Source organism: Balaenoptera musculus, chromosome 20 (genome assembly GCF_009873245.2).
Source record: "Balaenoptera musculus isolate JJ_BM4_2016_0621 chromosome 20, mBalMus1.pri.v3, whole genome shotgun sequence".
In the NCBI taxonomy this organism is placed as follows: domain Eukaryota; kingdom Metazoa; phylum Chordata; class Mammalia; order Artiodactyla; family Balaenopteridae; genus Balaenoptera; species Balaenoptera musculus.
In genome coordinates this window covers 29,525,821-29,548,658 of record NC_045804.1, presented here as the reverse complement: position 1 = coordinate 29,548,658, position 22,838 = coordinate 29,525,821, and positions in this window count along the sequence as shown.

The following is a 22,838-nucleotide window of genomic DNA, read 5'->3' as shown; positions in this document are numbered from 1 at the left end:
CCTACCTCAAGTAACAAGAAAAATCTCAAATAAACAATCTGACCTTACAACTAAAAGAACTAGAGAAAGAAGAACAAACAAAACACAAAGTTAGTAGAAGGAAAGAAATCATAAAGATCAGGGCAAAAATAAATGAAATAGAAACAAAGAAAACAATAGCAAAGATCAGTAAAACTAAAAGCTGGTTCCTTGAGAAGATAAACAAAATTGATAAACATTTAGCCAGACTCATCAAGAAAAAGAAGGAGAGGACTCAAATCAATAAAATTAGAAATGAAAAAGGAGAAGTTACAACAGACACTGCAGAAATACAAAGCATCGTAAGAGACTTCTACAGGCAACTCTATGCCAATAAAATCAACTACCTGGAAGAAATGGGCAAATTCTTAGAAAGGTATAACCTTCCAAGAATAAACCAGGAAGAAATAGAAAATATGAACAGACAATTCACAAGTATTGAAACTGAAACTGTGATTAAAAATTTACCAACAAACAAAAGTCCAGGACCAGATGCCTTCACAGGTGAATTCTATCAAACATTTAGGGAAGAGCTAACACCCATCCTTCTCAAACTCCTCCAAAAAATTGCAGAGGAAAGAACACTCTCAAACTCATTCTATGAGGCCACCATCACCTGGATATCAAAACCAGACAAACATACTATGAAAAAAGAAAATTACAGACCAATATCACTGATGAATATAGATGCAAAAACCCTCAACAAAATACCAGCAAACACAATCCAACAACACATTAAAAGGATCATACAACATGATCAAGTGGGATTTATCCCAGGGATGCAAGGATTCTTCAATATATGCAAATCAATCAATGTGATACACCATATTAACAAATTGAAGAATAAAAACCATATGATCATCTCAGTAGATGCAGAAAAAGCTTTTGACAAAATTCAGCAACGATTTATGATAAAAACTCTCCAGAAAGTGGGCATAGAGGAAACTTACCTCAACCTAATAAAGGTCATATACGACAAACTCACAGCAAACATCATTCTCAATGATGAAAACATGAAAGCATTTCCTCTAAGACCAGGAACAACACAAGGATGTCCACTCTCACCACTATTATTCAACATAGTCTTGGAACTCCTAGCCATGGCAATCAGAGAAGAAAAAGAAACAAAATGAATACAAATCGGAAAACAAGAAATAAAACTGTCATTGTTTGCAGATGACATGATACTATACATAGAGAATCCTAAAGATGCTAACAGAAAACTACTAGAGTTAATCAATGAATTTGGTAAAGTTGCAGGACACAAAATTAACGCTCAGAAATCTCTTGCATTCCTACACATTAATGATGAAAAATCAGAAAAAAGTTAAGGAAACACTCCCATTTACCACCGTAACAAAAAGAATAAAATACCTAGGAATAAACCTACCTAGGGAGACAAAAGAACTGTATGAACAAAACTATAAGACACTGCTGAAAGAAATTAAAGATGTTACAAGCAGATGGAGAGATATACCATGTTCTTGGATTGGAAGAATCAATATTGTGAAAATGACTATACTGCCCAAAGCAATCTACAGATTCAATGCAATCCCTATCAAATTACCAATGGCAGTTTTTATGCAACTAGAACAAAAAATCTTAAAATTTGTATGGAGACACAGAAAACCCCGAATAGCCAAAGCAGTCTTGAGGAAAAAAAAATGGAGCTGGAGGAATCACACTCCCTGTCTTCAGACTATACTACAAGGCAACAGTAATGAAGACAATATGGTACTGGTACAAAAACAGAGATATAGATCATTGGAACAGGATAGAAAGCCCAGAGATAAACCCATGAACCTATGGTCAACTAATCTATGACGAAGGAAGCAAGGATATACAATAGATCTCTTCAATACATTGTGCTGGGAAAACTGGACAGCTACATATAAAAGAATGCAATTAGAACACTCCCTAACACCATACACAGAAATCAGCTCAAAATGGATTAGAGACTTAAATGTAAGATGGGACACTATAAAACTCTTAAAGGAAAACATAGGAAGAACACTCTTTGACATAAATCACAACAAGATCTTTTTTGATCTACCTCCTAGAGTAATGGAAATAAAAACAAAAATAAACAAATGAGACCTAATGAAACATCAAAGCTTTTGCACAGCAAAGGAAACCATAAACAAGATGAAAAGACAACCCTGAGAATGGGAGAAAATATTTGCAAACAAATCAACGGACAAAGGATTAATCTCCAAAATATATAAACAGCTCATGCAGCTCAATATTAAAAAAACAAACAACCCAATCCAAAAATGGGCAGAAGACCTAAACAGACACTTCTCCAAAGAAGACATACAGATGGCCAAGAAGCACATACAAAGCTGCACAACATCACTAATTATTAGAGAAATGCAAATCAAAACTACAATGAGGTATCACCTCACACCAGTTAGAATGGGCATCATCAGAAAATCTACAAACAACAAATGCTGGAGAGGGTGTGGAGAAAAGGGAGTGTTCTTGCACTGTTGGTGGGAATGGAAATTGATACGGCCACTATGGAGAACAGTATGGAAGTTCCTTAAAAAACTAAAAATAGAATTACCATATGATCCAGCAATCCCACTACTTGGTAGATACCCAGAGAAAACCATAATTCAAAAAAGACACTTGCACCCCAATGTTCATTGCAGCACTGTTTACAATAGCCAGGTCATGGAAGCAACCTAAATGTCCATCGACAGACAAATGGAGAAAGAAATTGTGGTACATATATATAATGGAATATTACTCAGCCATAAAAGGAATGAAACTGGGTCATTTGTAGAGACGTGGATTAATCTAGAGACTGTCATACAGAGTGAAGTAAGTCAGAAAGAGAAAAACAAATATCGTATATTAACACATGTATGTGGAACCTAGAAAAATGGTACAGATGAACCAGTTTGCAGAGTAGAAATTGAGACACAGATGTAGAGAACAAACGTATGGACACCAAGGGGTGAAAGCGGCAAGGGGGTGGTGGTGTTGTGATGAATTGAGATATTGGGATTGACATACATACACTAATATGTATAAAATGGTTAACTAATAAGAACCTGCTGTATAAAAAGTAAATAAAATTAAATTAAAAAAAAAAAAAGTTTTCCCACATCAAAGCTCATAAACCTCAACAAACCTTGAAATGTTAGTGGAGAATACCAACATACGTATTCAAAAATAAGTTCAAACTACCAGGAAATATGTTGGTATAAATTAGTGGAATCTGCCTTTTCTGGAGGTCACAGTGGCTTCAGTTCTAACTTAAGATGAACTTCTTATGCTACCTGGGGTCAGGTGAGTCTAGGCATGTTCTGGATATGAAGAAATCTGGACCCTTGTGGGTCCTGAAAATTTGATGGTTTTGCTGAAATACACAGTCTGTGTAAAACATTCTCTCACAGTGCTCCAGGAACTGCATTAAAGTACACACCTAAAGAGGATGGATTAATATTGTGGAATGGGAGTGAAGAACTACTTCTTAAGTGACTATAGTCTGCCAAGAACTACGGTTGGCATTTCTTCACACACCATATTTTAAGAACTTGCAATAATTGCAAGAGGTTAGTAATACTAAATCCAGTTTATAGACATGGAAATAGAAGCCCAGAAAAGTTAAAAAAAAAAAGAAGTTCATGTGCCAGATCGCATGTTATTTATATGCAGACAAGTGGGAATTAAAGCCATCTCTTTATGTTCCTTTTAGTTGGGTCTAATAAGAAATCCATTTAAGATTCAGACATACCACTGCAGCTTTTGTAAACTAATGGCCTGGACTTGGAAAGTTCAGAAAGTGAAAATTGGAAGGTAGTTTCTTAATAGTCATGTGAAGAAAATATTTCAAAGAGATAATGACCAATTATTAAGACAGAAAATTATCAGTTTCACTTGCTTGGTACCAAAAACCTTAATGGATAAAATATTATTCTTTTCTTATGTATGAGTAAAATGAGGCTATGGAGATTAAATTTTGGATCAACCTGACAGGCAAACAAATAATTTCTCACTTACTATTTGCTTCTGCTTTGCATCATCTTCATTCCAGGAAGTCGGCTGAAACAGGAACTACTATCTGAAGGAAAGGGAATGAGAGAACACTGGGGGGCATAAGTGGTCAAGTAGGGCATTTGCCCCAAAATGACGCATGTGATTCACATTTGATTGGCTAAAATCTAATTGGCCAAACCCAGTCTCAGTGGGGAAGGGAAGTATAACCCTCTTTGTCCATTCAAGGAGAGAAGTGGAAATGAGTGGACAGTAACATAATCTTCGATAAGTATCTTATCTAATTTCACATCATGTCAATGAGTGAGCTGGATTTAAATGGAGGTAGTTTAACTCTATGGAGTCAATGCATTTTAACATCTATATTTTCTTTCATATAATAATAACTGGCATCTTATTTGTCAAGCACTCTGTTAAACACTTTGCATGGATTTTCTCACTTAATCTCATATCAATCCAATGAAGATAGCACTTTTAGCATCCTCGTTTTTTCAAATGAAAATTTGTTTTCAAGGTTTGAAGGGATAAATTATCTTACCCAAGTCACATTGCTTATGCATCTTGTCTCACAGCAGAACCACTTTCTTAATGAATACCAAAGGGAAAAGCAGTGGGGTATTAAACATACATCAGATATAGATTAATTCCTGGATCTTACAGTTAAATTTGAACATCTGTTTTAAAAGCAACATGGCATAATCTTGTGTCAATGCATAAGTATGGCTAACATACTCAGAAGGATAACATAAAGAAATCTTAAGGGAACTCACTGTCTTTAAAATCTGTCTACTTGTGGTTGTGTGTAGTCCCATTGCCTTACCTAAGGTCCCACTCTAAGCCCCTGTTCCCAATACATTTTTGTAATACTAACTCATCCCATAGCTCTAATTTATTACCCCAAAACTTGACTACCATGCCCTGGTATTTCTTTCATGTAGTTAAGAATTGACTTTTTATCCTAGGTTTTTTTCTGGTTTTGAGTTTGTTCATTTACATCTTGCTAAATTACTTTAATACAAGATACTCAGCCCCAAGAGCCCCTCTTACAGCTTTATCCTTTTTTGAGAGTACCTAGTGCCTGCTATAATCATTTTATTTTATAAAAATTATAATTTATAAAGAATTGTGAATAACTTTATAATAAATTTATAAGTAATTATAATAATTTATAAAATTATGGTTTTGTTTTAAAGCCACCATTATTAAATATTACATTATATATAATAATACAGCACCACAACAAAAATAGTGAATGATTTTATATTGTTTTATGTGTATCAAGTGTATTATGCGTATTTAAACACAACATACAACTCATTTAATTCTCCCAATGACCTTGTAAGGTATGTATTATTATAGCCCTCATTTCATAGATGAGGAAGTAGAGGCACAGGGCCACAGGCTGGTAAGTGATGGGGTCTGGAATTAGAAGCAGTCTTTTTGAAGTCTGCAAGCTTAACCTCGACGCCAAACTGCTTGGAAAATTTGGTAAGTCCTCTTTGGATCAATTTTCCCACATTATGGAGACAATGAAGAAGAAAATGAAAAAAATCCATATGCATTCTGGTGTTGATTAACATATTAATTAATTATGTAATATTTGAGAGCATTGTCAAATAAATGGAAAAGTTAGAATAATTAACAATATATCCAGTCTATGTAATATTGCACTATCTTCAAAAATCTTAAGTATACAAATTGTATTCATTAAAAATACTTATGCTTTATTATCCATTGTATATTTTAGTAATAGCCAAATTGTGTTAAGCATTAATAATAAATAGAATGAGATGGACAAGAGCCATGTACTCTTGTACTTACATTCTAGTTAGAAAGATAGAAAATAGAAGCAACAGGGAAATAATTAATCAAAGTAAGTAATTACAGATTATTATTATTAGAGAAAAGAACAGGGTCTAAACTTGTATTACCATATTAAATAAATACTTTAAAAAATACACATATATGCATTGAATGGAAATCAATTCATAATAAAAAATTTAGCCCTAACTTTTAGATTATGGCATTGTGCTGGATTTATTTTTCTTTTAAATTTTCTTTAATGTGGCCAATTAGAAAAAGACAAACACCCCAACTGAAAAAATAGGCAAAGGAAACAAAAAGCTAGTTCCCAAATAATAAGTTTAAATAACCAATTAACAAGAATAAATATTAGTTCAGGGAAAATTGCCTATACAAATTCCTAACACTGTGCAGCATGTATTGTTTTTTGTATTTACAAAACCATTTTTTGTGTCATCTTAATTTTTTTTGCTATCCTAGATTTAGGTTTCTTCTGAGCAGGAACTATCATCTGTTTTGTCCTGCATTGAACCTTGAGTTCTTGCAGAGTAACAGGAACATAATAGATATTTGTAAATATTTATGGAATAAATCAATAAAACTGTTAACATTTAAATTAAGTAAATGAATTAAAGTTAGTACAAGATATCACTTTTTCTCATCAGTTAGCCAAGAGGAGTTAAAATTGTAATAATATTGGTTTCTCATTGTTTGCATGGAAATAAAGTGATAAAAATATTTTCTGCAGATCAATTTGCAAAATGTTTCAATAGCCCTCAAAAAACTTCTCTTCCAATTTTGTACTCTCCTCCATATGAAATCTGGCTAAAGAAAATAATGCAATTTGTTCACAAAGTTCAAATATAAGACTGCTTAATACAGAATGCTTATAATGAATAGACTTCTCTCTTTGTGATGAGATTGCATATGACATTTGTTTGTTCTTCATACCTGTTATGGACTGAGGTGTGTCTCTTCAAAATTCATATATTGAATTCCTAACCCCCAGTATACCTCAGAAAGTGACTGTGTTTGGAGACAGGTCCTTTAAAGAGGTAATTAATTCTAAATGAAGTCATAAGAGTGGGGTTTCAATCCAATAGGATTGGTGCCTTTATAAGACCAGGAAGAGACACCAGGGATGGGTGCACAGAGAAAAGGCCATGTGAGGGCACAGCAAGAAGATGGTCATCTGCAAAACAAGGACTGAGGTCTCAGAGAAACCAAATCTGCCAGAACCTTGATTTGTACTTCCAAATTCCAGAGCAGTGAGAAAATAAATTTCTATTATTTAAGCCACCCAGTCTGTGGCATTTTGTTATGCCAGTCTCAGTAAATGAATACAATGGCTTTTCTGAAACTTCCATAATTTCTTTACGTTCTTTTTTAAGTCAGTGAAATGTTTTAAAAGAGATTTATTTAATATTTTTATGATTTTATTATTTTATCATTGTATGTTTAAGGTCTAGTATAGAAAATAAGATGCAAAGTTAATATCAGGTAGCCAGTATAAGTCCTCTCAGAGAAGTATGGATACATTACTATAGTAATTTTAAACTGTAGGGATTCAGAGGGGTTAAGTCAAGAAGACTACATAGAGAATAATTCAAGTGGGATATTGAAGACTGGGTAGAATAAGGACCTGTGACTGATGGGAAGATAGATAAGGAGGTAGTGGGAATAATTTTTCAAGTAGCAAGATCAAACGATTATCTGTACTGTGGTCAGAAAGCATGGGACCCCGAGTAGAAACACTGAAATTTCAAATGGCTGGAACATAAGATGAGGGAATAGGAATCCTGAGGTAAGCATTTCAGAAAGGAAATTTTGAGGACATAGTTTGGACTTGAGCCAAAGTAGCCAAGACCAGCAGAGAGAAATGATCTTTTCATGATCAAATTTGATCTTCAGATATATAATTTGGTAGATCTTTACAACTTTGGAGGTGAGAAGAGAGACTAAGGTTAAAAGACAAGTTGATAGTTAGTAAAATACTTCAGCCCAAATACTAATGAAAAACTAAGTTAGTATTGTGTCAGACTCAGAGCTGTTAAGAACTAGAGGGATAGCTCTTGCCTATAATTTAATACAGGCAAATAGAGAAGACGGAAATCAAAGATGAAGCCAGGATATCCAACCTATGCTTTGGAGAGGCTAGTTCAGATCAGAAGAAGTGTTGTTGTTGCTGTTACTTTTATTATTGTTAAAGTTTGGGGAATCTACAAGTTTGGAAATAAAGGTGATATGTAATTTATGTAATATGACTAATACAGAGTTTAAGGCAATGTAAGGGTGTTTGGGTAAAATTAACCAGCACACAGAATGTAAGCCTGGAGCTCAGGAACAAGTCAGATTTAAAGAAAACACACAAAAATAGTGAAAGCAATTTATAAAATATTTAGATCTCTAAATCAAGGAAGGGAAGAATGTATCCTTTACATCCATCTGAAACCTGGTATTGTATGTCCCAGAACACTTTATATGGCTTTCATAATGTTAAGAACGGAACAGAATCCCCAAAGTAGAGGTTTCTTCCAGTCCAGATAGAAGGAAATAGGAGTTTATAAGTCAAAGTAGTTGTTTTAAATTGATTCATATTAAACACACAGAAATGTTTCTGCTTAGCTAAGGATTGAAAGTAAAGACCAACACAAGATAAAAAGACAATAAATAAAAAAAGTAAAATGAACAACTGTAGGTAACTGTGAAATAACTACTTAATTAACTCTCGAATAAATACAAAATGTTTTCACGAATTTAAAATCAAATGTTACAAATAGATCCTCAAGAAAAGATAGATCCCTTTAAAAAATCCCCAGAAAATTTTGGCACTTCTGATTAGTGTGTACTAGTGATAAGCTGATGATCCCACTGAAACATAGAAAGAGTCTGGTTCATTAAAAGAAAAATCATATTGTCATTCATCAAGAAACTGTGGAAGCAATGAGTAATAGATGAATGAAATCTCCAGGAGGAAAGATGTGCTGACCATCTTCCAGGGGCTTTTGCCAATACTGGAAATGGACTCAGGGGTGGTCTTGATTAGACAAAGATCCTCTGCTTGGAAGAAAGAGAAACCAATAGCACTTTTAGAGGTTGCTGGTGGTTAATGCGACTAATTTAAAATGAGGGAACTCGAACACACAGTCTGTTTTCCCTAGAAGATGTTTACTGAACTCTAGATTCCTGTGGGACACTGAAAGCTTCTAAAAATCAGAGTGAATCTCCCTCTTTCTTCCAGTGCTTAGGAAAAAAAAAAAATCTACTTCAAGCACACTGCTGGCCTTCTTCTCTGGACAACTGCAAGATCTTGAAGCTGTTTGGAGCAGGAGACTTCATAAATACAGTAAACACATTCAGAAGGCAGAGTGAGGTGCCCTAAAAACTTGTGGTACTTAATTAATTTGGAACTTTCTCATGAAAATGCTGTACCATTTGTCAAAATACTTGCTGAATTCTGAAGTTACATGTCAAGAAAATCAAGAATGCTGGGTGAGGATCTCCGAAAGTAAAAGCTAGACCTCCCACAATCTTTTAGGGCTCAGAAAATAGAGATTGCTGGGATCTCAATGAGATATTGATATGGGAACCTCTGAGAAAAAGAACTAGAACTCTCATAATTTTTTTAGTGTTAACGAGACAGAGATTGCTGGGGTCTCATCCTAGAAGCAAACCAGGCATAAAATGAGCCTTACTGAAACCTTGTCCTATTCCTGACTCAGATTAACTATTTGAGTAGTAGAGGAAAAGGGGAAGCCAGTACAGTTTTTGTTTACATACAACATCTATCACACACATAAAAAAATCACTAGACATGTGAAAGACAAGAATATATAACCAAAAACTGAGAGGAAAGAAGAATAAATACAGATCAACAAATGGTTAAACATTGGAGTTAGTAGGCAAAAAATTTAAAATAACTATAATTGTTATGTTAAATTATATAGAGGAAAAGTTGAACAAAAGATGAACATATGGAGAATTTCACAAAAGAACTGGAAACTGTAAAACAAGGAATCAAATCAGATTTAAAAGCAAAAATGTCCATGATATCTGATACTAAGAAGCCAATGCATGTGTTTAGCAGCAGATTGAACACAGGAAAAAAACAAGAATTGTGAACTCAAGGACAGATCATAGAAAAATACCCACAATAAAGAGAGAAAAATAGAATAAATAAAGCAACAGAGAATTAAAGACGTGGAATACTCTCAAGTGAGCTGACAATCATGCAATTGAGATTCCAGAAGGAGAGGAAAGACAATGAATGGACAGAAACAATATTTGAAGAAATAATAATTGAAAGGTTTCCAAAGCTACTAAAAGAGGTTAACCCAACTATCCTAGAAGTTCAGCAAACCCCAAGAAAGCTACACATAGGTATATAATACTAAAATAGTAAGAACTAGAGACAAATTTTTAAAAATCTTAAAAAATAGCCAGAGAAAATGAGACATTAGACCTTTCTCAAAAGAGAAAGAAAAAAAAAGAAAAAGGGAATCTCCCAAAGACAAAGGAATGTCATCTGTATTAGTTTGTTAGGGTCACCATAAAATATTACAGGCTGGGTGGCTTAACAGAAATATATTTTCTCAAAGTTTCGGAGTCTAGAAGTACAAGATCAAAGTCTCAGTAAGTTTGGTTTCTCTGAGGTCTCTCTCTCTGGCTTTCAGGAAATAAAAAGAAATAAAAATCTAATAGGTCAAGAGAAATTGATAAGAAATTGATAATTACCAATTCTATGGTAATTAGGTTAAATATAAATAAATTAAATACTTCAAATGAAATATTAAGATTGCCATAATGTATAGAGTAAAAACTTTATTAGCAGGGATACTCTTAAATATATAGGTAGCTAGCTAGCTAACTGGACAGACATACAGTTAAAACCTAAAAATTGAAATTTAAATAATGATAAAAGACTATGAAAATGCTACCTGAATGGAAGGTGGTATAACCAAACTAATATTAGACAAAGAAGACTTTAAAGGAAAAGCATTACTAGAGATAAAGAAGACTATTCTAATGATAAAGTCATGAATCTAAATGAATATATAATAAATCTAAATTTGCATACCTCCAAAATATAGGTTCAAAAAATAAATCAACTATTGGCATAATGAAAAGGGAAAATATAGCAATCTACTACCGTAAAGGGAAATTTTTAACATGGCTTTCTTCATAACTGATGGAATAAACAGATAAAATATCAGTCAAGATGTAAAATATCTGAACAGCACAATTAACACACTTGACCTGAGCTGTATACAGGGTGGCTCTAAAGTCTTGAAACACAAATAATATAACAAGAGTGAAGATGGTTTGAGGAGGACTTTTCACATGTAATATTATATTTTCTAATCTGAAACCTAGTTACGTGGATAGTTACATGGATACTCTGAACTTTCTATTGAATATATGTATATTTTAATTCAGGATAAGGAAAGAATTCACAGGGATTTCCATTCATGTGTGATCATTTGAAAATATACCTAACCAGTATCCTTCAGTAGACCAAAATCTCTCTCTGCATGTTTGGTGCCATTTCCTTTATCTAATAATCCATTTAAGTCTCCAAAGACCCTTAATGCCCACATAATTGCTCCTAATTTATAAAGATTCCTCAATTTAATGGTGGTAGACTTCTATTATTCATACATTATACTACCTTCTCATCAAAACACCCTTTTTATGTTCTACTCCCTCACACTGTAGTAAAATATGAAGGCTAGAAAGAGAAGCCAATATTTTCTGAACCACTCACATATCTTGTCTAATCATGAAATAAAATTTTAAAAACAACATTTGAGGTGGGGGTATATTCAATTTTTATGTAAGGAAACAGATTTAGAAGGCCCAAATTGCTCATCTTAGGACAATGAATTTGCAAAACAGTATTCAAACCCCAAATCTACTTTCTAACTAATTTTACTTTGCTTTACATTATTTCCACTTTATCTTTTTTGAGGATATAATAAAGTAATTGAGCTTCTGAACTAATGATCAATAACGGCTTAATAGTTATTAATATCTAGATAGATATTAAAGTAAAGTTTCCATTTGAAACATAATTTTTGGTAGTAGACTGAAGAAATTAATGATATGATAATTATAGAAAATGATTTAGAAACCATGGGGTGAAAGATTCTAAATCAAGAAATCCATTCAGCATCTTTTGACTGTTACTTCCAGGTAGTTGGGAATCCCACTCAACTACATCAAAGGCTAGCCTATATGAATGTGTGCTATGCATTGCCTTTGAAGCCTGGTCCTTGGTTTTGTTTTGGGCCTCAAATTTATACATGTAATAAACACTAGCTTCTTCATAGATTAAAGTCATGTAATTTCATAAAGTCTTATTTTTAATGACAATCAAAAGTTACTTATAAATAAGCTACTGAGTTATTAATACATAATACAACTTGTTACTCACAAATTAAATGTGGAATGTTAGTAAAGATTCATTGAAAATTCAAATTTGGTGTTCTACTAAGAAATCTGGCTTCTATAAATTCCAGATAGATAATTGTCTCCTATAGATAATTGGGATTTCCACATTTTTCCGCAGGAAATTTCATTACCTGTTCACCATTAGAGTTGTTTTAACTTTTCACTATTCTTGATATTAATTAAATATTATTGTTTTTTCTTCAAACTAACCTGTTGTATTTTGGATAACACTTTCCATGGTGACATATTTATGCCAATAACACATGTGTGTTTTGTAGTTAGAGTGTGAATCACCCACAGACCAGCTATTAAAAGAGATAATATATAGTCACTAGAACATTTATTTGTAGAGATATTTCATTACTGAGGGGCTGCCAGGGGATTTATTTTATCTAATATATTGCAATCAAAGTAATGGCAACAACTATAAACATAATTACAGATTAAATTAAATTACCTACAGAATATTTGCAGTGATGGAGAGTTCTGCTGAAAACACTATAAAGAGAATCCAATAAAAACATAGACTTTTCAATCTACTGTGTTCTATTTAGTTATGACAGGTTTAACACTTTTCCTTTGGACTTGAAATTATTGGACCAATGGTTCGTTTTTTACAAAAATTATACAAACATGAAGTGCTTTCTTTACAATCTATGACTTATACATAAGGGTTCAGTATTAACATTTTCTAAAAATTTGTCTGTTAAGAGATTAAAAAGCTATTTCATCAAATGGTTTAATGAAATTAAATGAAAAAATAGGATTCAGTATTCAATTTTTTATTGCATAACAAACCCTTCTTTAGTAATGCATCTATTTTACAAATGAGTTCTGTGACCATTATGTGCCACTATCATTATTGTTGCAGTAGACTGAGTATCATCTAAGTTAAGCTATGAATATATTAATGCAGAATTCTCTCTTGACTCATTTAACTAGTACAATTGGCATTTTTAGCAAAATCATTTTACTTATTATATATTTCTTATCTTTCTGAATTAAGAAAGTGTTCTTCCTCACCTAGGGTGTCCTTGAATTCATTCAAAGGAAAGTAGTTTTCCTTCACAATGAAGTATCATACCTCATCTAATACAATTAGTTCTATTGGTGCTTATTATATGTCAGATATGATCTTAGACACTGAGGAAATAGCATGGAATTAAACAGACAAAATCTAGTGGGAGAGAAATCAGACTATAGAAAATTATTACTATTGCAAAGAATAGCCCCAGAAGCACATTGTTCTGACAAAAAAAAATTGAAAAAAGAATTAAGCAAGAGAGCTACCAGGGAGAGTGCGAAAAATCTTTAATTTCACTTGAGAACTCAACCCTATATGGAGAGGCTTGTGAGGCTAGAGGTGCAGAGGCAGTGTGCTTGGTTTTTATTCCATTCAGATTCAAACATCTTCCACAAGTGTTAAAAGCAATGTAGGTGCTTTGCCTAAGGGGAGAAAGAATTGGAAGACTTTCTCAGTACATTCTAACTTATTAGAAAGGACTAAGTTTCCTGATAGAATGAAGATGTGTGTGTTTGTGTGGGATTACCTGTGAGAGTGTATGTATAAAGCCCCAGGATGTAGGGCAGCACAGAGTAGAGGTTTTGTTCTGTAAAAGATTATTTTTTTTTCTAAAATATGTTAACATGTAATTTTAACATTATTTTTAATTAATTTAAAACTGTTTTTTAGTTTTAATTTCTAATACGGTAAATATCAATAGAACAAAAAATCACATAAAAACTCTTTGAGATCCTCAGTAATCTTTAAGGAGGCAGAGGGGTAGAAAACTCACAGGTTTGAGAACCCCATCCTTGAATGTGTCCTTTGTCTGAATCTGGTGATAAGAAGCTACAATAAATGAAATGAGTAAATAATAAGAGGCTATAATCTCTGGGTCATTTTGGAACAAAGGCATCAGGTAGTCATCATAGGCATGACTAGGCATCGCTAGTCATGATAATCCAAATTGGACAGCAGCAGCAGTGATGGAGGTGAGAGCACAGCAAATAGGGATGGGCAGAGACAGAGTCCAAAAGTAACCTGTTCACAAAACTCCCTTAAGACCTGCCTGTGGGCTCACCAGAACCACCATGAATATGAAGACTCCTATGTCATGGAGTTACTTCAATAAAGATGGAAGTCCACACAACTACAATAGTATTGTTATTTTAATCTAACCTACTAGCAATTACTTTTTTGTTGTTATTCGTTATTATTTCAACTGTACTGATTATACACAAACACACGTACATAGAGTGTTGAGGACGTTGTTTAGGCTTTCTAAGGTTTCATTTCCTCTTCTGCAAAATGAGAGGAATAATTGTAGCTACTACAAAGGAATGTCATAAAAGTTCCTTAAGTTAATGCAAGGAGAGTTGACTATAAAAGAAACTAGGCAGGAGAGGAGAAGATGGTGGAAGACTAAGACACGGAGATCACCTTCCTCCCCACAGATGTATCAGAAATACATCTAACGTGGAACTGCTCCTATAGAACACCCACTGAAAGCTGGCAGAAGACGTCAGACCACCCAAAAGACAAGAAACTCCCCACGTACCTGGGTAGGGCAAAAGAAAAAAGAAAAATCAGAGACAAAAGAATAGGGACGGGACCTGCACCAGTGGGAGGGAGCTGTGAAGGAGGAAAGGTTTCCACACACTAGGAAGCCCCTTTGCGGCGGAGACTGCAGGTGGCAGAAGGGGAAAGCTTCGGAGCCATGGAGGAGAGCGCAGACACAGGGGTGCGGAGGGCAAAGCGGAGAGATTCCCACACAGAGGATCGGTGCTGAGCAGCACTTACCAGCCCGAGAGGCTTGTCTGCTCACCCGCCAGGGCGGGCAGGGGCTGGGAGCTGAGGCTCGGGCTTCAGTCGGGTTGCAGGGAGAAGACTGGGGTTGGTGGCGTGAACACAGCCTGAAGGGGTTAGTGCACCACAGCTAGCCGGGAAGGAGTCTGGGAAAAGGTCTGGAGCTGCCGAAAAGGCAAGAGACTTTTTCTTGCCTCTTTGTTTCCTGGTGAGCGAGGAGAGGGGATTCAGAGCGCCGCCTAAACGAGCTCCAGAGACGGCGCGAGCCGCAGTTATCAGCGCGGACCCCAGAGACGGGCATGAGATGCTAAGTCTGCTGCTGCCATCACCAAGAAGCCTGTGTGCAAACACAGGTCACTATCCACACCACCCCTCCCGGGAGCCTGTGCAGCCCACCACTGCCAGGGTCCTGTGATCCAGGGACAACTTCCCTGGAAGAACACACGGTGGGCCTCACGCTGGTGCAAAGTCACACCGGCCTCTGCCACCGCAGGCTCGCCCCGCACTCTGTACCCCTCCCTCCCCCTTGCCTGAGTGAGCCAGAGCCACCAAAGCAGCTGCTCCTTTAACCCCATCCTGTCTGAGCAAAGAACAGACACCCTCAGGAGACCTACACGCAGAGGCCAGAGGCCGGTCCATATCCAAAGCTGAATCCCGGGAGCTGTGCAAACAAAGAAGAGAAAGGGAAATTTCTCCCAGCAGCCTCAGAAGCAGCGGATTAAAGCTCCACAAACAACTTGATGTACCTGCATCTGTGGAATACCAGAATAGACAACGAATCATCCCAAATTGAGGAGGTGGACTTTGGGAGCAAGATGTATTATTTTTTCCCCTTTTCCTCTTTTTGTGAGTGTGTATATGTATGCTTCTGTGTGAGATTTTGTCTGTATAGATTTGCTTTCACTATTTGTCCTAGGTTCTGTCAGTCCGTTTTTTTTTTTAATTAAAAAATTTTTTTCGTAATAATTATTTTTTATTTTAAGAACTTTATTTTATCTTACTTTATTTTATTTTATCCTCTTTCTTTCTTTCTTTCTTTCTATTTTTTCTCCCTTTTATTCTGAGCCGTGTGGATGAAAGGCTCTTGGTGCTCCAGCCAGGCATCAGGGCTGTGCCTCTGAGGTGGGAGAGCCAAATTCAGGACACTGGTCCACAAGAGACCTCCCAGCTCCATGTAATACCAAATGGTGAAAATCTCTCAGAGATCTCCATCTCAACACCAAGACCCAGGTTCACTCAACGACCAGCAAGCTACAGTGCTGGACACCCTACGACAAACAACTAGCAAGACAGGAACACAGCCCCATCCATTAGCAGAGGGGCTGCCTAAAATCATAATAAGGCCACAGACACCCCAAAACACACCACCAGATGTGGACCTGCCTGATAGAAAGACAAGATCCAGGCTCATCCACCAGAACACAAGCACTAGTCCCCTCCACCAGAAAGCCTAAACAACCCACTGAACCAACCTTAGCCACTGGGGACAGATACCAAAAACAACGGGAACTACGAACCTGCAGCCTGCAAAAAGGAGACCCCAAACACAGTAAGATAAACAAAATGAGAAGACAGAAAAACACACAGCAGATGAAGGAGCAAGGTAAAAACACACCAGACCTAACAAATGAAGAGGAAATAGGCAGTCTACCTGAAAAAGAATTCAGAATAATGAAAGTAAAGATGATCCAAAATCTTGGAAATAGAATAGACAAAATGCAAGAAACATTTAACAAGGACGTAGAAGAACTAAAGAGGAAGCAAGCAACGATGAACAACACAATAAATGAAATTAAAAATACTCTAGATGGGATCAATAGCAGAATAACTGAGACAGAAGAACGGATAAGTGACCTGGAAGATAAAATGGTGGAAATAACTACTGCAGAGCAGAATAAAGAAAGAAGAATGAAAAGAACTGAGGACAGTCTCAGAGACCTCTGGGACAACATTAAACGCACCAACATTCGAATTATAGGGGTCCCAGAAGAAGAAGAGAATAAGAAAGGGACTGAGAAAATATTTGAAGAGATTATAGTTGAAAACTTCCCTAATATGGGAAAGGAAATCCTGGATGCACAGAGAGTCCCATACAGGATAAATCCAAGGAGAAACGCACCAAGACACATATTAATCAAACTATCAAAAATTAAATATAAAGAAAACATATTAAAAGCAGTAAGGGTAAAACAACAAATAACACACAAGGGAATCCCCATAAGGTTAACAGCTGATCTTTCAGCAGAGACTCCGCAAGCCAGAAGGGAGTGGCAGGATATACTTAAGTGATGAAGGAGAAAAACCGACAACCAAGATTACTCTACCCAGCAAGGATCTCATTCAGATTTGATGGAGAAATTAAAACCTTTACAGACAAGCAAAAGCTGAGAGAGTTCAGCACCACCAAACCAGCTTTACAACAAATGCTATAGGAACTTCTCTAGGCAAGAAACACAAGAGAAAGAAAACACCTACAATAACAAACCCAAAACATTTAAGAAAATGGGAATAGGAACATACATATCGATAATTACCTTAAATGTAAATGGATTAAATGCTCCCACCAAAAGACACAGACTGGCTGAATGGATAAAAAAACAAGATCTGTATATATGCTGTCAACAAGAAATCCACTTCAGACCTAGGGACACATACAGACTGAAAGTGAGGGCATGGCAAAAGATATTCCATGCAAATTGAAATCAAAAGAAAGCTGGAGTAGCAATTCTCATATCAGACAAAATAGACTTTAAAATAAAGACTATTACAAGAGAAAAAGAAGGACATTATATAATGATGAAGGGATCGATACAAGAAGAACATATAACAATTGTAAATACTTATGCACCCAACATAGGAGCACCACAATACATAAGGCAACTACTAACAGCCATAAAAGGGGAAATTGACAGTAACACAATCGTAGTAGGGGACTTTAACACCCCACTTTCACCATTGGACAGATCATCCAAAATGAAAATAAATAAGGAAAAACAAGCTTTAAATGATACATTAAACAAGATGGACTTAATTGATATTTATAGGACATTCCACCCAAAAACAACAGGATACATATTTTTCTCAAGTGCTCTTGGAACATTCTCCAGGATAGATCATATCTTGGGTCACAAATCAAGCCTTGGTAAATTTAAGAAAATTGAAATCGTATCAGGTATCTTTTCTGACCACAACGCTATGAGACTAGATATCAATTACAAGAAAAGATCTGTAAAAAATACAAACACATGGGGGCTAAACAATACACTACTTAATAACAAAGGGATCACTGAAGAAATCAAAGGGGAAATCAAAGAATACCTAGACACAAGGGAGACATGACAACCCAAAACCTATGGGATGCAGCAAAAGCATTTCTAAGAGGGAAGTTTATAGCAATACAAGCCTACCTCAAGAAACAGGAAACATCTCAAATAAACAACCTAACCTTGCACCTTAAGCAATAAGAGAAAGAAAAACAAAAAACTTCCAAAGTTAGCAGAAGGAAAGAAATCACAAATATCAGATCAGAAATAAATGAAAAAGAAATGAAGGAAACAATAGTAAAGATCAATAAAACTAAAAGCTGGTTCGTTGAGAAGATAAACAAAATTGATAAACCATTAGCCAGACTCATCAAGAAAAAAAGGGAGAAGACTCAAATCAATAGAATTAGAAATGAAAAAGGAGAAGTAACAACTGACACTGCAGAAATACAAACGATCATGAGAGATTACTACAAGCAACTCTATGCCAATAAAATGGACAACCTGGAAGAAATGGACAAGTTCTTAGAAATGCACAACCTGCTGAGACTGAACCAGGAAGAAATACAAAATATGAACAGACCCATCACAAGCACTGAAATTGAAACTTTGATTAAATATCTTCCAACAAACAAAAGCCCAGGACCAGATGGCTTCACAGGCGAATTCTATCAAACATTTAGAGAAGAGCTAACACCTATCCTTCTCAAACTCTTCCAAAATATTGCAGAGGGAGGAACACTCCCCAACTCATTCTACGAGGCCACCATCACCCTGATACCAAAACCAAAAAAAGATGTCACAAAGAAAGAAAACTACAGGCCAATATCTCTGATCAACATAGATGCAAATATCCTCAACAAAATACTAGCAAACAGAATCCAACAGTACATTAAAAGTATCATACACCATGATCAAGTGGTGTATATTCCAGGAATGCAAGGATTCTTCAATATACACAAATCAATCACCGTGATACACCATATTAACAAATTGAAGGAGAAAAACCATATGATCATCTCAATAGATGCAGAGAAAGCTTTTTACAAAATTGAACACCCATTTATGATAGAAGCCTGCAGAATGTAGGCATAGAGGGATCTTTCCTTAACATAATAAAGGCCATATATGACAAACCCACAGCCAACATCATCCTTAATGGTGAAAAACTGAAACCATTTCCATTAAGATCAGGAACAAGACAAGGTTGCCCACTCTCAGCACCATTATTCAACATAGTTTTGGAAGTGTTAGCCACAGCAATCAGAGAAGACAAAGAAATAAATGGAATCCAAATCGGAAAAGAAGAAGTAAAGCTGTCAGTGTTTGTAGATGGCATGATACTATACATAGAGAATGCTAAAGATGTTACAGGAAAACTACTAGAGCTAATCAATGAATTTGGTAAAGTAGCAGGATACAAAATTAATGCACAGAAATCTCTTGCATTCCTATACACTAATGATGAAAAATCTGGAAGTGAAATTAAGAAAACTTTTCCATTTACCATTGCAACAAAAAGAATAAAATATCTAGGAATAAACCTACCTAAGGAGACAAAAGACCTGTATGCAGAAAATTATAAAACACTGATGAAAGAAATTAAAGATGATACAAATAGATGGAGAGATATACCATGTTCTTGGATTGGAAGAATCAACATTGTGAAAATGACTGTACTACCAAAAGCAATCTACAGATTCAATGCAATCCCTATCAAACTACCACTGGCATTTTTCACAAAACTAGAACAAAAAATTTCACAATTTGTATGGAAACACAAAAGCCCCCGAGTAGCCAAAGCAATCTTGAGAATGAAAAATGGAGCTGGAGGAATCAGGCTCCCTGACTTCAGACTATACTACAAAGCTACAGTAATCAAGACAGTATGGTACTGGCACAAAAACAGAAACACAGATCAATGGAACAGGATAGAAAGCCCAGAGATAAACCCACGCACATATGGTCACCTTATCTTTGATAAAGGAGGCAAGCATATACAGTGGAGAAAAGACAGCCTCTTCAATAAATGGTGCTGGGAAAACTGGACAGGTACATGTGAAAGTATGAAATTGGAACACTCCCTAACACCATACACAAAAATAAACTCAAAATGGATTAAAGACCTAAATGTAAGGCCAGACACTATCAAACTCTTAGAGGAAAACATAGGCAGAACACTCTATGACATTAATCACAGAAAGATCATTTTTGACCCAGCTCCTAGAGAAATGGAAATAAAAACAAAAATAAACAAATGGGACCTAATGAAACTTAAAAGCTTTTGCACAGAAAAGGAAACCATAAACAAGACCAAAAGCCAACCCTCAGAATAGGAGAAAATATTTGCAAATGAAGTAATTGACAAAGGATTAATCTCCAAAATTTACAAGCAGCTCATGCAGCTCAATAACAAAAAACAAACAACCCAAGCCAAAAATGGGCAGAAGACCTAAATAGACATTTCTCCAAAGAGGATATACAGATGGCCAACAAACACATGAAAGAATGCTCAACATCATTAATCATTAGAGAAATACAAATCAAAACTACAATGAGATATCATCTCACACCGGTCAGAATGGCCATCATCAAAAAATCTTGAAACAATAAATGCTGGAAAGGGTGTGGAGAAAAGGGAACCCTCTTGCACTGTTGGTGGGAATATAAATTGATACAGCCATTATGGAGAACAGTATGGAAGTTCCTTAAAAAACTAAAAATAGAACTACCATATGACCCAGCAATCCGACTACTGGGCATATACCCTGAGAAAACCATAATTCAAAAAGAATCATGTACCAAAATGTTCATTGCAGCTCTATTTACAATAGCCAGGACATGGAAGCAACCTAAGTGTCCATCAATAGATGAATGGATAAAGAAGATGTGGCACATATATACAATGGAATATTACTCAGCCATGAAAAGAAACGAAATTGAGTTATTTGTAGTGAGGTGGATGGAGTTAGAGTCTGTCATACAGAGTGAAATAAGTCAGAAAGAGAAAAACAAATACAGTATGCTGACACATATATATGGAATCTAAGAAAAAAAAAAAAAAAGGGCGTGAAGAACCTATTGGCAAGACGGGAATAAAGACACAGACCTACTAGAGAATGGACTTGATTATATGGGGAGGGGGAATGGTAAGATCTGACAAAGTGAGAGAGTGGCATGGACATATATACACTACCAAACGTTAAATAGATAGCTAGTGGGAAGCAACCACATAGCACAGGGAGATCAGCTCTGTGCTTTGTGACCACCTAGAGGGGTGGGATATGGAGGGTGGGAGGGAGGGAGATGCAAGAGGGAAGAGATATGGGAACATATGTATATGTATAACTGATTCACTTTGTTATAAAGCAGAAACTAATACACCATTGTAAAGCAATTATACTTCAATAAAGATGTTAAAAAAAAGAAACTATGTGAAAGTCTTAACTATGATTATAACTAGATTGATTGTGCTTAACTGTTATTTTTTAAAATAAATTTTTACTTTTCTAAAATTTCCATAGAACACATGTTGCATTATTATTATTATTATTCAGTTTATTTACACTAAAAAATATGGAACAGTTCACCCATTTTTCACCACCCTCACCCCTGGCAACCACCAATCAGTTCTCTGTATCTATGAATTTGATTTTGGGGTTTTTTTTTTTTTGGTTTTTTTTAGATTCCACAATAAGAGGGATCATACAGTATTTGTCTTTCTCTGTCTAATTTATTACATGATGCTATAATGCCCTTGAGGTCCATCCATCTTTTCATATATGTCAGAATTTCATTCTTTTTTATGGTTGAATAATATTCTATTGCATATATACTATAATTTGTCAATTCATCCATCAATGGACACAAGTTTTTCATGTTTTGCTTTTTGTAAATAATGCTGCAATGAACATGGGTGTGCAGATATATTTTAGAGTCATTGTTTTTGTTTCCTTTGGTTAAATGCCCAGAAGTGGAATTGTTGGATCATTGGATAATTCTATTTTACTTTTCTGATGACCCTCCATACTGTTTTCCATAGTGGCTGCACCAATTTGCATTCTCACCAACAGTGCACAAAGGTTCCCTTTTCTCCACATCCTTGCCAACACTTGTTATTTCTTTTCTTTTTGATAATAGACACTAAAAGACAAAATAGGAGTTATTTTTGTAAAATTACATTAACAGCCCAGGTATATTTATTACTTAGTACATGTCAGGCATTATACTGAGTGCTTTATAGGGATTGCCTCAGTTAATATTAAATAAACTTCAGAGGCAGTTTCTATTATTTTCCCCATGTTTACAGATACTCAGAAAGATTATTATTTGTCAGAGATGCCACAGGTCTGGTTAAGTGTCAGAGCCAGGATTGGAATGTAGGCAGCATAGTTTCAAAATCCACCTTATAATTTACTCCTTCCCTTCCTTTCCCTTCCCTTCTTCCTATTTCTTCCTCTCTCCCTTCCCCTTTCTTTCTTTCCTTCTTT